This window comes from Condylostylus longicornis, unplaced genomic scaffold (assembly GCF_029603195.1).
Source record: "Condylostylus longicornis isolate FDR11 unplaced genomic scaffold, ASM2960319v2 ptg000010l, whole genome shotgun sequence".
NCBI classification, from domain to species: domain Eukaryota; kingdom Metazoa; phylum Arthropoda; class Insecta; order Diptera; family Dolichopodidae; genus Condylostylus; species Condylostylus longicornis.
The window spans coordinates 6,363,822-6,382,375 of NW_026577979.1; the positions used below are offsets into that span (position 1 = coordinate 6,363,822).

The following is an 18,554-nucleotide window of genomic DNA, read 5'->3' on the forward strand; positions in this document are numbered from 1 at the left end:
TTTCAAAAAATTTTTTGGAAAAGTGCTAAAAATGTGAAAATTCTGAACGCTCTTTAGAGATATCATTTTCGTTGTCCAATAACTCCAGAAGGGAGGAGAAAAAAATGAAATTTCTTCTGTTATTAATGTGTCCCTTAGGACTTATTCTATTACTCTGCTTTAATAGTGTTATCCAGTGATAGACACCCTGTATATAGTTAAATAATTGCAATATAAAACTTAAATAATATTTTAAGAACATACTAACCAACATTGTAGTTATTTAGAGAAAATTTGTAACAAAATGTATTTTTATTTTAAAATAAATGTTCAATACGCTTAATATTATGTATGTATGCATGTATATTCACATATGTGTATGTTTAGAATCAATTTTAATACAAATAATATTGGAGCTATAAAATTGGTTTCTTGCAATGAACAAAAAAAAACATTTTTTTCTTTTCCATTATAATAATATAGGGAATTATGTAAAAAAAAAAAACTATGACTTCTAGAACATTATAGTGCATTATGTACTGAATAAACTCAAATAACAATACATTTTATGTAGAATAATAGTTGGGTAAAGGAAGTTAATTTATTTTTTTTTTTTGTTTAGTCAAAAATAATATAATACCAGTTTTTCCATTTTAAAAATTACGTAATTTAATTCCTTTTTTTTGGGTTCTCAAAGACAGAATCGTTTTCAATTCCATTCATGCAATTTATTTGAATAAATTCTATATAATATTAATTTTGGACAGAAATTAGTAGTAATTTGTGTTTGTTGATCTTAAAAAATAAAAGGGAAATTATGCTATAGAAACGAAAAGGGTGAAAAAATTCACGAATTCGCAAGTATATTTGACATTAGAGGATGAAATGTGGAGAAATTATATTGATTTGTTCTCAATACTGACGCAACTATTTATGAGTGATAATTTAAAAATTTATGAATTTGAACTGCATGAAGCAATAAACTAGAAATGAAAAGTAATTTCACAGGAAAAGTCCAAAGATTCCTTTGAGAGGGAGCAAGATCCTTCAACATTTTATATATGTTTCTATACGAGATCATTGATATTAATTCAAAAGTTCCTGAAGTATTCGAATATATAGTACTATATCTATTTAAAAACGAATTCATAATATTGCCAAAACGTGAATAAAAACCCTGACAATTCAGTCCATTAAAATCAGATATAATTTTCGGCATTCTCAGAGTTTCACGAGTTTTCATTATATTTTAAGTAACATATAGATGAAGTTTTGAATATGTAAATGTCGCCTTTGAAGGAATTTATTTGATTAATGAAAATAAATTTAAAGGCCACGTTAAAAATTTTCAAGTTGGTTTAATAAATTAATTTTAAAATTTGAAATCTTGTGAATATGGCGAGAAAAAATAAAATTTTCCAGAAATGGCTCTATGGATTCCTGATGTTCTAGCTGTGATTTCAAAAATAAATTGTGTTATAGAAATGAAATCCACATAAAAAATTCTATTTAGCCAAGTCAGTTGTATCTACTTCAAAATTTGAACAAAATATGAATAAATTTCGATATTTTTCGTAAATTATTTTCGACTGGCCCTAAAATAATAATCTTCAATTGGTTTTAACTTTTTTTTTAACATTTTGTTTTAAAATATTTCTTTTAAATGGAATTTTCTCTCAGGTAACTATAGTTAAATAATAATATTGTTCTTCTTTTTCTCTCTCTCTCTCTTTTTTGTAGTTTGTATACTCTTATTCTCGTAGATTATATTTTCCAGATACTCTTATACCCTTTCATGTTTTTGTTGGTTTTTTTATTATTTTCTTTTTTATTTTGAACTATGAGAATATTAACATTAAAAGAATTTTCTGCTTGTCCTCAAAAGTAAAATTAATTTTGAGCAAAAAAAGAAAACAGGAACACAGTATTTATAACATACTTGAAATAACAAAAACGGCATGAAAAGAAACACAGAGAAACTTGTGATTTGAGGAAAAAAAGAGCAAACTTAAAATTGGCTTAAAGGCTCTAGGAAAAAAAATATAGAAAAAAGACAACTTCTTTGAACTTTAAATTAAAAAACTGAATAAAAAAAAACTTGTAAAAAGAACGAAAAGAAAAAAAAATTTGAGTTTATTGCAAATATTTAAAAGAACCCCAAAAAAAAAAACAAAAATTTTCCTTTTTTTAAGAACAAATTTTCAATCAAAAAAAAATTGTTTTTCTTGTTTTTTTTATATATTCTTTTACTTTTGAAAGTTTAAATAAATTTGTACAAAAAAAAAAAATAGTTACTTTCATTTCTAAGTAGAATTTTTAATTTTTTTTTTCCATTCCAAAATTGGAAAAAAGGAGTTTGAAAATTTATTAGAATTTTCTTAATATTGTGTGCTTCCTAAAACTAATTTTCACTTTGTGAATTTATCTATTAGCTATAGAGAATTTTCATAGATATTTGAAATAAAATATAAAAAAATTAACGGAGTTCATTTCAAATTATTTGTAATTTAGAAGGCACACCTCACTTATTAACAAAACCACAATGGTCCATCATTTATCAAGTCGAAATGGAGTTAATAGCTAGCAGATTTTTATCAAAAATTTAAAACATAATTCAATCTTTATACATACAAAAAATTCAGGAACGTTGGGCATAAAATTTCAAGATTAAGACTGCATTTTATTAAGAGTATAGTCATTATAAGCATTTCTAGAAAATTTTTGATTGTAATAAAAAATTTGTAATTTTCTTTACAAAATTAAATCAATTTGTTTAGTTAGCTAATAAATTAAATATCACAAATTGTAAATTCTATATAACATAAATCATAACTTATTGTACCCTCTTCATATTCTTCCTCTTCATACCTTGTCCCAGTCTAAAGTAAATACCCGCAGATATCCCTTAAGACGGCATCCAAAACATGTCAGGGGTTATTTAATAAAACAAATTTTTTCAAATAATTTTATTTGAATTGACGTAGACAGAAATGTTTTTAAGGACTGCCATTATCTTCATATATTTTAATTTTTCCAATTTATGTGGCTACTTAAATCAAATATATAAAAGTGCAATGTAGTTATGAAATTAGAAATATAAATTGTAAATTTTAAATTTGTTTTCAAAATGTTCAAATAGATCCTAAATTATGTACTCTACACTGTCTACAGAAAAACAAATAACATACATTTTGTATTGTCATTTATGAGTATATTACTAAAGTGCTTGTCTCAACATTTCCCTGACATAAGAATTAATATTTTAACATTTTAATGGCAGTAACATTTCCATTGAACTTTATTTTCCTTTAATTTTCCACTTAAATTTGACAAATTTTTTTTTTTTGTTAAAATAATTGACGTTTAAAAACACGTAAAATAAAAATGAAAAAATCTTAATTGTTAAATTTCTCATTTTAATAGAAATATAAAAAAGAGAACCGAATAAATTTAGGCGTTTCCCATTATTAAAAAATATTATATGCTCCCGATAAGAGAACGAGGCATTATGGAGTGGGGATGAAAAAATTTCTCTTGCAATTTTAGAATGAATTCTTTATATACGGGATAAAAATATCATAAAATCTAAAAATTTAATAGGCGGTTTTTCTTTAAAATAGAAAAAAAAATTGCCTTGTATTCCTACATGAAGAACACAAGAGAGTATTTTTATTAAAAATAATAAGCACCAAAAAAAATTTTCAAAATAATAAGCACTTAAACGGTGTTAAAACAGTTTAAGTTTTTTTTCTTTTCATTGTTTTCTCTATATTGTGTTTTTGTCGCCTTTTATTTTGTTATCTTGTCACTATTTCAATAAATACAGTACTCGCAAAAATATTTGGAATAATTTCAAAAATTATATGAGAGAAAAATAAGAAAGACGCTTAATACATTTAATACACTAAATTCATTAATTTTTAATAAAATAGAGTAAGACCAAAATTTCATGTTGCAAATCAATATAATTGGGTAATACGAGTAATAATAAATTAATAAATGTAGTATGGAATTGTTAGAGAGGATCACATTCGAAAATCAGTCTAAAATTGAAAATTGTTTAAGTATTTAATTGAAAATGTAGCTTTCACTTGCCTATAAAAACCATATGAACACCACATGTAAATTTAGGTAAAATGTTCATTTGGAAATTTTACCAGAATGATCAAAATTTAAACTGGAATAAAATCATTTCGATTTTAAAAATTTTAATTTAAGAACAAAAATTTAAACGCCTAATTTTGCATTCATTGAAATTTATGAAATTTTTTGAGTAATATACTCGAAATTGAATTTAAATTAATTTATATTATTCAATCTATTAGTATAAATTTCGATTTTTTTCACTGTGAACCCATTAGTTTCTGAGTAATTTTTTTAATAGAACCATTAACTTAATACTTGTACATACAATTCCAAATTATTCAATATTTTAAGATATACATATTGAAATTCAATACTAGGATACTTGTACTTGAAATAATCCTTGCATTATTAATTTGTCTTCTATAAATAGTAATCATCTATAAATTCTATAAAATTACAAACAGATACCATATAAAATTTTTTCACAAGAATAATATTATTTTGGGTATTGCTGGATTATTATTATGTTATTAAAACTCGCATCGCATGTCTGACCTTAAAATAACACGTTTTGATTATGACAATATTATTTTATTACTCATTTATTTATCATCACAGCAGTATGCTATACACTCAATATATAAATATTATAATATTATACTACTATATGTTAACATTAGAGAGAGAGAGAGAGAGGGAAAAAATTAATGTTGCTGAAAAATTTATTCTCAGCAGTGTACCTCTATCCTCTATTATTATTGCCAGTTTTCTTTTATACAGACATTTTTATTTGTCTTTTTTGTTTTTAAATTCCTATTAAGATTTCTATCGTCTTCTTTTGTTATATTTTTACCCTATATGTATATGTATATACACGTAATAATATATGTATATGAATGAATCACGTCGAGAAATAAATTGTATATTGTGTCGTACCATAGTCCTCTTTTTTTGGTGTCTTTAGCCAATATTCCACTTTAAATTTTCTGTATCGCTTGTAAAATAGGATTCAACACGAAAAAGGATGTTGTTTCTTCGTTCTGGATTTTTTCTGTTTTTCTTTTCTCTCATTTTGAATGATGTGGAATTGAAGGAGTGGGATGGCAAATTAATGTGTATATAGGAAACATGAGACAGTGTTTATACAAGAATTTATTTCCATTACAAAATATCAACACCAGTGTGATAAAAATGGGAATTATAAATATTGTCAAGTACTTTTAGTTTTAATGTTTATATTTTTTAAATGAATTTTCGAATGTTTGTGATTTACTTAACGTTGACAACATTTTCACGACATTTTATGTTTGTCTTTTCTGATTTTTCACTTATTTTTTTTTTTCAACATTTTATCTTTTTATTCAACTCACATGTAGGGCAAAAATTTTTATTAACCAATTAAATTCTGATAAATATCATTTTTATTTTTCCAATTTATTTATGAGGCTAGTGAGAGTATTTACTGCAATTTGTTTTTTATTACTTTTTCTCTTTTTTTGTTTTTTTTTTTTTTTTTACCATTTACTATTTTAACACTCATAATTCATATTTTGATTATCATGGAATTTTTATCACAAAACATTCATCATAATTAACTGCCATATTATATCGTATATAATTTAATTATTATGTTTAATAATATGAGTATAACAATAACTGTTAATGTTATATAGAAAAAAAAAATTATTGCTTTTTTTATAAATATACCTATGTAGTATATAGGTATACAATATGTATATAGTTTTTTAAGTGTTTTACAATTTCATGTAATTATATAATAAGGAGTCAGTGACTGTTATAAAATATTAAAACTTGTAGCATAATGTCATCATTATTATTTATATATTTTGTTTTATGAAGGTCAGCATGAAATATACACAAGTAAACACCATCTGGTTGAAATATTTAATAAGGTGCTTGTCCATAATTATTATATAAAGATATTTATTTTAATATTAGTGATATCACTAAGTGATAAGGTGCTTTAAGCCTGGGATATACTTTTCGTTCAATATGAAACTTAAAAATTTAAAATATTTTTTTTAAACTTTGAAATAATTTATTTCTCATACTTTAAATTAATATTAAAATATATTGATTTGCATTGGCTTAATTAAATTTTTACTTAAAATTTTTAACTTATAAATTTATCAGATAGACTTTTAATAAATTTTCAAAAATTAAAAATTGCCTTTGGTTGTGCTTTTTTGAAATTTTACGAATAGAAGTGTATGGGACCATTATTCGTTAGAATTGATCGAACGTCTTTATTAGATCGTTGCGACCATTATATTATCTTAGGTACATTGTGTTTCATCTATCTTATGCCCAAATTCGGCTTAATATTTCTGTTGTGAATATGCCAGAATTTTTTTTCTCGAAAACCATTTCAGTAATATTTTAAAAGGCTACTAAACTGAACCAATGAAGTCTAATTTTTCCCTTAAAATAGATGTCTGTTTTCTTGTTTCCGCATATTTCAAAGTGTACACCAGAAACTTAATAAATTAAATTTAAAATTTCAATTAAATTAAGTGTTGCCTGATCTTTTCATTACAGCTGAATTTTTTCACAGTCTACAATTTACAAAAAATCAGCTTTAGAAAAATTAATTCAATTACAAAATTAGCTCGATATTATTGCTGCTAGAATGAATTATACAAGTGTACCAAAAACTATCACATACTGTAACTCAATTATAATAATATAAAAATTTAAATATTTTTGAGTTATTTGCTTATTAAAAATGGAAATTGGTATACATATTTTTTTTTACAATTTTCACTGATTGTTAAACATTTCCCAAGTTGCAAAATTTTGTTACATCTTTAATAACCTTACTCAAATACATTGTGGAATAGAATGGTGTTATATATTATAATATAACAGTTTCACTAAAATATATAGATACTAATAATTTTTATCCTTCTTAAATATCAAAAATAATTTAAAAATTGTGTCAAGGTTTCAAGTCCCTTACAATAATCTTCCATCAAAATAATTTAAGTAATATAGCTTTATCAGTCCCTCAGGTAAACTTTAGTTATTTTAAGATATTTCAACCTTGATAACGCAATGTAATTGATCTCAAACTCTTACGAATACTAAAAATAATTTGATGAAAATTTAAATCCCCATTATTTTATTTTTTTGTTTTGTATTTTACTGTTCTCTTCAATCCATTTTTGAATTGTCGTAAGAGAAATGAGAGAAAATCATGGAAAATAATTTTGTTAAAGGAATGAAAAGCGATGGAGGAAATGCTTAGTTTTTGTTTTTTTTAAGTAAAGTAAAAGGAAAATATCTTTAAAATAAAAAGGCAAAAAAAAAAATTTTTTTTTCAATTTTGTATTTTTTTTTTTGGAATTTTTTGTTTATATTATTGTTGTTATTATATTTGTTGATTTTTGTTTATCTCCCTTTTAGGGTTCATCATAACAGCTGCTTAACGCCTCTCGCGAATTTTTTCACTTTTGTTTTTTTTTTTGTGCAAAAAGAATTTATGGTATCGCGAATATTCAATTTCATTTTTTCTTAAAGGTCTTAATATTACATAATGCTTTTTGCTTCACAGTTACTTTAATAATTTTGCAAAGAGGATTTTTTCCCCCATTTTCAATTTTTTATTTCATATTTTGAATTTTTTTTTTTTTTTTCGTTTATATGTCATTCTAATAATTGTAAAGAATACCCTAAACAAGAATAATTTAATTTAAATGTTCATTTCCAGGAATTTTTTTTTTGGTAGATTCAGATAAATTCATTCATTTGTTGCACCTTTTAACATAAATTCGAATTAATATCATAAAGTATTCAAAATGTTTTATTAAATTAAGTAAGGTATATAAAGAAACTTAATCTTCTTCTTTCTATATTTTAATTTTAAATTGAAGGAACAGAAAATATTCAAAGATAATTACGATTTGGAAGTATTATACATGCCCATCAGCCTTAAACCAATTAGTAATTTAGTTATATAGCTATCTTTAAAAGTATTTTACGCGAGAATAATTTGAAAATTCCCAAAAATAAAAAAATTGCACCATTGAAAAGAATTTATCCAACTTGAATAACCTTTTCGACCTTGACCTAATCGGGTTTCTTAAAAAAATGTTATGATAATTTCAATGCAAATTTTGTTATCAGTGAGCAAATTCACAACTTTAAATATTTTCTTTATTTTGTTAAAGATTTTATAAATTCAAAAATTTTCTTTGTAAATTCGGATTTTTCTTTTGTCGATAATTAGAAAATATTTTAGTTAATTATTATTATTTTTTGGTTGGGTAACTTTATGCAAAATAAAATAGGATTCACAATGATTTTTTTTAAAAACCAAAAAAGTAATAGCAAAATGTAAGCAATTAAGAAAATTTATAAAAGATAATATTAAATTGCTTTGAATCTATGGCACTCTGCAAAAAGCTAAACTAAAAATGCTATGCCTACAAATGTGTGGTATTCAATTGCAATAAATCTAGGGCATTATTAGTAACCCAATTGTTCAAGAACAGGATGAGAAAAAATTTCTCAACGTATTATATAATCCTGCCATACAATTTTTAAATTAGAAGAAGGTATTATGTGCTAAGTTATCCTCATGTGAGTGAAAATGTGATAAATTTGAAGATTTGCTTTTCGTCTTAAACGAAGTAAAACGATTTGTACAATAATTTCATTTTGCATTTTTACTAGCAAGTGAAAAATTGATGAAAATCATTGTAAAAACAAAATGACAAATTGTAAATTGTCCATTTTCTTCTGATTTTAATAAGACTTTTATGAATTTTCGCGTTGTTATTTTCATCTTACCTATTACTAATTCCTATGCGCATCTAAGTTCGATAAAATAGTAATCATATACTCAGAAACATAAAAAACTAATGGAAATGCCTGTATACAACTGCAGAACACATGGATGACAAACCTACCAACTGAGCTATGGAGGTATGCAGAAACTGCTGACGAATAGTTCTTCACATTGCTTTATACAGTAATCTACTCGATTACCAAGTTACTGGTTCGAGTCCAGTTCGACTCGTTCCTTTGATTACGTCATCCATCTGTTCTGCAATTGTATGAAAAAATTAATAATAAAGATACCTACACCTACACGTTGTATTGGTAATCGGAAAAAAGGGAGATAAATTTTTAGTGCCCTAATTAAATCTTATTCCATTATTTTGAGCTTAAAGAGCTCATTAAGAGTAATTAATCTTTTTCAAGGAAATTTTGATCTTTACATAGAGCAATTTAACATACAATTCAAAATTTTTATTTTTCGAAATTCAAACCTACAAATTAATTAAAATTATTTTTATATTTATATAAAAATAATTTTAAAAATAAAAAATTCTTTTAGCCAATTTTACTTCATTCAATATTGATCAATCACATTTATTTCATAATATAAAAAGAAATTCATTTTTCAGTTTACGCATCTCAAACAAAAAATAAATCTTTCCAATTTCTTTGACTAAATCGTTTTACATTAAACATATTTTAAAAATACGATAAAAAAAAAACAGAATAATAGAAAAATTTTTCGTAGCTGGCAAGATAAGCATTCGTTATTATTATCCTTTATACACAATTTTCTTTCTTCTTTTTCAAATTTTCATTCGAATAATTTTCATGACACTACTACATATAAACATGATAACAGAGAGAAGGAAAGTAAAAGCATTTTTGTTTTTGTTTTATTTAAAATAATATTCAAAAAAATTAGCTTCATATTTTATAAGAAAAATTTTCTAGATTTACATATGCAATATGTAAATAATGTAAACAACACATATGACATTTATAATGTAAGGAACATTAGAATTTATGTATATGTATATATGTACAAAAATTATAAAATGAGCTCCTTAAAAGTTTATCACGCAAAAAAAAAGGAATTTTTACGACATTAAGAATATCATAAAATTCTAAAATAATATTAACGTATAGAAGAGACGTAAATAAAAAAGAAAAATAAGAAAATACAGAAAAATGGCAACCCTAGAAAAAAAAACAGCAGTAACCGTCACTATTAAATGTCATGCCGCGTCGCAATCATAACCAGCGTTCCCACTTGGATACAATTGTATCCATTTGGATACATTTTTGCTTTAAAATTTAGCTTGGATACAAAGATACTCAAATCTGCTAAAATGTCGAAATTGGCTACATTTTAAAATTTTGCTGAAATATGGATACATTTCTTTCTCGAAAACTAAATAAATGTTAGAAAACTTTTAAAGTGCTGTAACTTTTAAGTGCTTTATCTTCCAAAAAATTTTATTTGCTGACTAAATAAAATTTGCCCGTTTTCATGCTGAATCGTTTTTACCGCATAGTTCAACAGCTACAGAACATATATTTTCTGACCTTAAATTTTAAAATGTAGTAGAAATTGCGTGTGATTTCTAAAAGAATTTACTATAAATAACGAAATTCACATTGTTGAATAAAGCAAATTAATATTATTTACGAGTTTATTGGTATAAAATAAGACGATTTAGAATAATAATTCCACTTTAGGAGGCTGGATACATTTTGGATACATTTTTTTCTCGAAATTGGATACATTTTGTTTTTATTGAGTGGGAACACTGATCATAACATAACCAAAGAGAAAAAAAAAATATTTTCTTAAAATTTTATTAGTGTTTCGTGTATATGCAAAATTTCTGAAAAAAAAATTAATGAATTGTAGGTATATAAAGGATAACACATTGGAATATATTCTAGCTTTAATGTTCAACATTTTCTCTCTCTTTCTTTTTTATTTTTTGATAATGTGTACAAGTATTTTATTAAAATTGAATGTTTCAGAATAATTTCAGTATGAGAACCGCACATCTTCTATTTTTATTATTTTATTTCATTTTATTTTTTTTTTGGTAATCTTATTTTTTATTATATTCAAAATTTATACAAGTTTTAAGGTGTTATAAACTTCTGTGTTATTTTAAGACTGTGAAGAGCATGGGAATTATGAATTCTTTTACATCTAGTTGCATATATTCAATATTCATGTGGGCGGTATACAAATCCTTTTCAAGAATTTTAAATTAAATTAGAATTTGGGAAAAGGGACTAATACAATTTTATGGGAATTTTATGGGAAATTCTAATGCAATTTTATGAGAATTTTGTTGGAATTTTATTGGAAAAGAAAAATGCAATTTACAATATTTGCTTATTAAAAATTTAAAAATAATACGAATAATTTGCTATAGGCAAGGCTTTACTATTTTCAAATTGAACTGATTCACGGAATAATTAAATCAAGTTTCATCCTGTCCCTCCTATGAAATTGAGGAATAACGATTGTGCAACTTATATGAACTAGAAATTATTTTTACTTTTCCATTTTCAATTTTAAAAAAAATCTTTAAAGGAGGCAATAAAAAAATGTTTTTTTAACTCTTTTTCGACACAGTTTTCAGCATTATTTGCTTATTATGCCAAATAGCTAAGCAAGAAGGTCCAAAAAACTAAAAGGAAAGTTTTTTCTTTGTTATCGTACAAAATCTCTGATATAACATCAAATAATTATATAATTGACGAAAATTGCATACATTTAGGCGTGGAAAAGAAAATGAATGTGATCGGAAGTCATTAAATTTCTTAATTAAAGAAACTTTTTAAAATTAAAACTTAGGATCAAAATTCATTTAAAATTGAATAATTAAATACAAATAATTGAATTTATTTTTTATGTGTTTTATTTTTTATTTTCAGACTTTGACAAAACAAAATGTTAACATTTCTGACATTAAAATGGTAAGTGGGTACGAAAAAATTTATCACGTTTTCATTATAGAACATTGAACAAGTGTTTTATCATTGTATAAGAACAAGTGAAAGTTGAGTATAATATTTCGGGTATTAACAGCCCTCTCTGACACCTTAAATCTGTTTGACGATAGCTTCTTTTGAAATGTGCAAAAATTATACAGATTCAAAATATAAACTTATTAAAGCATTCCTGCCTATAAGGTGACTATTAAAAATATTAACTCTTTTGTTTCATATTTAAGAGCAACTTTATTTAAACCTTATTAAAAATTTTAATTTTATTGCAAAGAATTAATACTGAATATTAAAAGGCTGTGTGAACTTAACATTGTTCTACGATTATGAAATATGTAATAAGATTACATTTTCAGTTAATAATATTAACATGAATATATTATTCAATACATTTCAATTCAAGTATCTTTTCGAGATTTTACTAGCATTAATTTTAGTAATATTTCACCTTGTGTTATACAAGAAGTAGAACACTTTTATTCTCTTTTTTTCTCTAATACTCTTTAAAAACACACAAAATATTTAACTATAAATCCCATAAGAATATTATTTTTTTTACATTTTCTCTTCGACTCTCGTTTTATAAACATTCGGGATTCTTTATTTAACATCATTATTATTATGGTTCAAATGCCTTTCAGGTTTCTTTTAAAATATTAATGAGTTCAATCACCAAAAGAGAGAATTTATCTATACATATTCATATTTTTCTATATATGTATATCGTGTGCTTTTAGATACTTATGAATCTATCCTTATCAAATATTCATTTACCTACACTATTGATAGAACTATAATATATTAATGATCTATATACATGTACAGTAAATTCTATGTATGTAAATAAAGATTAAACATAAGTTTGTGTAAGGTTGTAAGCGTCTCATTGTAAAATCATATATCACTGTTTGGAAAATCGAAGGATGCTTTTGTGTATTGAATTGTGAAAAATTTATTTTTCAAATTTTTTTTCTGTTTCGTCATTGCGCCTTTTAAACGATAAAAAGGATGTATTTTTTTTCTTTTTCAATTTTTTTCCCCATTTTTTTGCGTTTTAGCTTGTAAATTTTGCATTATGAATATAAAATTCAAGATAACAGAATTCTTAAAATATTTTTAAGTTTATGATACAGTTTTGAGCGGTTCGTGTGAAAATCAATTAGGTTTGTAATAAATTTGAATATTTTATATTAATTTACGGACAAATCGGCAATTCGAAAAGGGTAATTGTCCGAATTATCTCAACAATGCCGTATATGTAAAGGTGTAGCTGTAATGAATTTGTATTTAAATTCTGGAAAAATACACTGACTTGTCTAATTCAAAGTTCATTTGACTTCATTTCGGGTAACTGAACTCGTTTAAATTAGATGTCATTAATTTGAGGAATTTAATTTTATGTATACAACTCCAATTTGGTATATAAAAAAAATTAATAACTTGATGTTGTCACAGATACGCATTCTCTCACACCAAAATTGTGTTGCAGTATTTAAAGCATTTTATAATGGAACGCAAGTCAGCAGTATTAATTAATAATGATGGCATTTTGAATTTATTTTAATGTTTTTATGAAACTCAAAGAAATTTTATGTGCCATTATTTGGCAAATTTTTTTACTAAATTAATATTGTAATAATAAGATACAAGCCAAAATTTAAAAATTAATCCGTATCAAAATTATGTGCTCATAATGAGCATTCGCTAGAAGTGACCAACAAAATTTTATCATTCGTATATTACAGAAAAATAACATTTGGCTATAATTTTGTAATTTTATTGAATTCATTTGCATATTTTAAATTCAGAAGTTTTAATTTCTTTTCAAAAGTAAAATCCTGTACATATAGGCATTTGGTATACAAAATGAAAAGCGTCATCATTATTACCTCATTAAAACTGTTATGCACCTAAATTATTTATAATGCAACTATTATGTGACTTTGGAATTACTTTATTTGAATAAAAAAATAATGCTGCGCAAACACAGAAATTTCAAATTCTAATCTTCTTTTGATGCATAACTCTATGTAAACGTATATGATGCATTTATAAAATAACTTGGATTATATAACATCAATAAATTATAAAAAATTATATTCTTTTATTCTGTAATCCTCACCCAATGTATATACAAAAGTATTACACACCTTACTATACAATGCAATGCAGTTAATAAGAAAAATATTGCATTTAATATGACAAGTACTATATAGAAATAGAAAGTATCCGTTGCGTTGGAAATCTGGATATCCTGCATTGCGTTTGAAAAGTGCATTACAATTGTTTTCAGTGAGATCTTTACGCCCAAATTAAGATTGAAATCGATTTCAATGGAAATTTTTAGTATTTTACGGATAAAATGGATTGATTAATCGTTGAAGCGTAGATATCAATTTTTAAGTCACAAGCTTACCGAATATACGACAAAAACTCACCGAGTTTCTTTAAATTTAGTATAACCATGTAAAAAACACATTTTTACCCATTTACGTAACTGTTTCTGTGAAACAAACTGATTCTTTAGCATTTTTGTAAATATCTTTCGGCAATTATACTTGCACAGTGCAATTGGTCATATGCTGATCACATCAGATTTTTATACACTATAAAAAAAATAACACATCTATTTTTGAAATCGAATGAATACACTTGCTTACCTATGAGTTTTTATGCTATACACTTTTATTATAATTTTCTTTTCTGTCTCTGTATGCGGTCAATCGATTCACCGTTATCGATAGTGTCAAAGTTATTGATTTATTACAAAACATTATAAATGAATTCATAAGTATACAAACACACGCGTAATGTATATATATGAATAATATTATTATGTTTTTGTAATGATGACGATGGGTTTTCTCCCTCTTTCTCTCTTATACCGGAAAATAATTTTTCTTTTAAAACCATTATTATTGTTATAAATAGCACTTTGTTCTCTCCATTTATAACAATAGACCTTCATCTTCTTTTTTTTTTTGCGTTTGTTGTAAAAAAAAAATGGGTATACGAACGAATATAGTATAGGAGAGAAAACTCCGACAGAATGTGAAATAATCCCAAAAATTTTGAGATCAACCGTATTATTATGATGTCATAAATTATAACGTTTTGAAAAAATAGTAAGTTTAAGTTATCCAAGTACGATACATATACAGTAAAGACTCTGATAATCTGAACACTTGATATTTCGCACAATTGCCGTAATTGTTATGAAGGGTCCGTAAAAAAGCAAGAGTGTGCTCAAAAATATAATATATTGAAGAATAAAGAGAAAAAAAAATTTAATTTTAGAAGTCTGTCGTTTTTGGTTTGGTATTCTCTACATAGATATTGTAAACTCCTACAGTCTTGTATATAAACAAGAATGTTTATCTGCAAACACAATTCATTTTGCTGTTGTGATTTGAATTTTGGATTTTGTTACCGATTGAGTTTTGAGTAAAAGTACTTATAGTTGAATTTATGCTTTTTGCTTTTTTTTTTTTTTCCATCGAAGGAAGGAGAAAAACATGAATGCTACTAACAAGCCATTCCCTGGCAACCCATAGTTAGTTTTGTGTTTTACCACAAAAACCTCCTCCTTATTTTCTGATACTAGTCCCCTTAGACCAACCATCAAATTTTCTTTAATATAGATTGAAAGATATTCAACGCTAAATCAGAAGGCAAAGTCCTCTTTAGCCTTCTAGGGGAATTTATGCTTTTAAGAAGACTAAATTAAAAATTTTATTTTCTGATAAATTTATGTGCTTAAAATGAAGTTTATAAGCATTAAAAAATTTTCATTAAACAATTTTGTGTAAACTCAGTAATAACGAAAAATTCGAAAAGGCTTGGGTTTCTTATTGTCCGAATTATCTTGATAATACTGTATATGAAAGGTATATTTGTATGAAAATTATATAGTACGTATATGTTGCTAGGTAGATGAAAATTCATTTTATCCCAAAAAAAAAAAAAGAAAATCTTTGAATGGTGAAGGAAAAATGTTTTAATACACCGGGTTTCAATTCTTTTCTTCTTATAATTTTTTGATATTTTTAAATAAAAGGTAAAGTTTTCCAGTGTATACAAATGTGGAAAAAAAAATTTTTACCAAATTTTAAAATGAAAAATATTTTTTTACACACTTGCAGTTCTATTATGCTTTTTTTTTTTGTTTTTGGTGAATAATATATAGAAAACTTTTATTTGTAAACCTTATTCAAAAATCAAAATTGAAAATATGAGTAAACACTTTTTTTTTTCAGTTTTTTTGTTGTTCGTTTACAACTTTTATGCTGATTCAAGTTATTTTTTTGTTTTTTTGTTGTGCCTTTTACAACAGATTTTTATATTAATATAAAAGTTTTTCTCAAAAGGCATAGCTATTTTATTTACCTATATAAAATTCACTAAAAATTTTTGAAAATTATTAAAAAAATATTATACCTATAATATGTATATAATTCGCGGACCGGATTTATTTATATATGCGGAATATATAGGTCGTTATATTGTAATTTATAAACTTAATTCGTGTCATAAACACAAGTTGGGCATATTCGTAAAAAAGACGAATGAAAAAATTATTACCAGCGATTGAAAAATTGTGGGCAACATAAATAAACTATATTTATGTTGTGCAGAAAGTCCTGAAGTATCTTTAACTTTACGGTTTTATAGAATTTGAAAAATTAGTAAAATTTCCCAATTAATCTTAATATTTTTCGTGCAGCAAATCTTTTAAATAGGTCCTTAAATTTGTGGGATTTACGCAGAAGAATTTCAAATTAAAATTTTAACTACCATCAAGCCAAATTATCTGATTTCTTAAAATCAATCAAATGTTAACCCATTCATTCATTAATTTTGATTTCAAAATTATAATTAAACTGTGGCAGTGTTTTATTAGTTACCCATTTTATATTAAAGTTTTAATGTATAGAACGGACTAAAAGTTATCAATTCACATAAATTTAGTCGAACACTGTTATATGCCCTCATGTTATCCAAAACTATATAAGCATACAATAGATTTCAAGCAGAATAATAAAATTTAACGGTAATTCATATATTTCACAAAAAAAAATTCTTTAATTTGAAAAAAAATTTTGAGTAAAATTATAAATATAAGTATAAAGTCCTCACATTAAGTCTCATATTGTTTAAAAATTCACATATTCTGAGAACTTACCATTTCAGCCAAACTGCAGCATTTCAATAATATTTAAATTTATCTTGCCAGGATGTCGATCGAAAAATCTTGTCTGGAAAACTCTACATTTAATTTTTCTAACATGCTATGATAGCATATGGTTCATCCCCATCTTTATTTATAAAAATTTTATAGAAAATTTTAAAATAATATTTTTTATTTAAAAATCAAAATAACATTTTTTTTCTCCCCATATATTAATTCTACTCTTTGTTTATTTTTTACTCGTATGTATGTTACTTGGCAAATTTAAAATATTGTATATTTTCTGTTTCATTTAATTTCAGCGCCGTATAAGCGCCGAATAATATTTAAATTACTATACACCACAAAAAATCCACATCTATTTATGTATTTAACTTTCATTTTCATATTGTATTTTGTTTCGGACACATTTTAAATTTAAAATAATTAAAAAGTTTTATTTTTTTTCTTTTTGAAAATTTTACAAATACGAGTAAGCAGAAAATAATTTTCAGTTTTCCATAATATTGATTTTTATAAATGACCAAAAAAACAAAAAGGAAATTATAATGAATGACGCACGTGTTTCTGAAAAATAATTTTTATATTTGATTGATTTTCATAGGTGTGCTTTTCATTTTATGGAAATTTAAATACATACATATATAGATAGCAACTCACATATATTGCATATACAACAATACTATTATAGAAACAGAATTAATAATTAATTATTTTAAATTTTTTACAAATGTATATAGCTATGTACATCTAGATTATATTTTGTTAGATTTATGATCATTATTATAATTTACTTACGTGTTGTGTACGTGTAAGCAGAAAAACGAATATTTTTGAAATTTTAAATGATTTGTATATATACATATGTGTATCTGGATTTGATTTATAGATTGTTATATAAAATTTATCAAATCATTGAATTAAAATAAATTATATTTTACATAAGATATCAAATAATATTATTATAAATTGAAGGCTAGAATTTAGAGATATTTATAATGCCAAAAGCAATATGAACCTAATAAAAAGAATTTTAACGCAATTCATTGTTGAGTTTAATAAAATTCAAACAAATTGTATCCTTGCAAAATTTTTTGCTACGAGTATTTATTTAGTATCATATTATATTTATACAAGTTATGCGTAATTCTAAAACTATATAATGGGTGCTTATGTGTAACTAGTCGAAATTGTCGAAAACACCATTGATGACAGGAGAAAAGTGTTACTATCGTGCGGATAGTTTCAGGAAACCAATCATTTACCCAGTGAAAATACAAAATTAATTCAAGAAATTGATGCAGAGCCTCTGATATCAACTAATCACACGGTATAGAGTTCGATAAGCTATATGAGAAGCACTATGATAAAATAAATCAAATATGTGAAAGAAATAAGTTACAAATTTCTGAAATTTTGTAAAACTTTTTTAAATGTTGTAGACATTTCATAGAAATCTTATGTTAAGTAGCTAATACAGTTACATACATTGTAAAAG

At 24.4% G+C, this 18,554-nt stretch overlaps 1 protein-coding gene across 2 annotated transcripts in view; it reads left to right on the top strand.

Annotated features, from left to right (window-relative positions):
• The window catches only part of LOC129618646 (hybrid signal transduction histidine kinase G), a 103,655-nt gene that overhangs the window by 27,519 nt on the left and 57,582 nt on the right, over positions 1-18,554 (top strand). The window contains exon 2 of one of the 2 annotated variants that reach the window (XM_055533525.1): positions 11,797-11,838. The exons of the other annotated variant lie outside the window; for it this stretch is intronic. The gene's annotated coding sequence lies outside the window, so the exon portion shown is untranslated. The remainder of the gene's footprint in view (positions 1-11,796; positions 11,839-18,554) is intronic. 2 annotated transcript variants of the gene reach the window in all.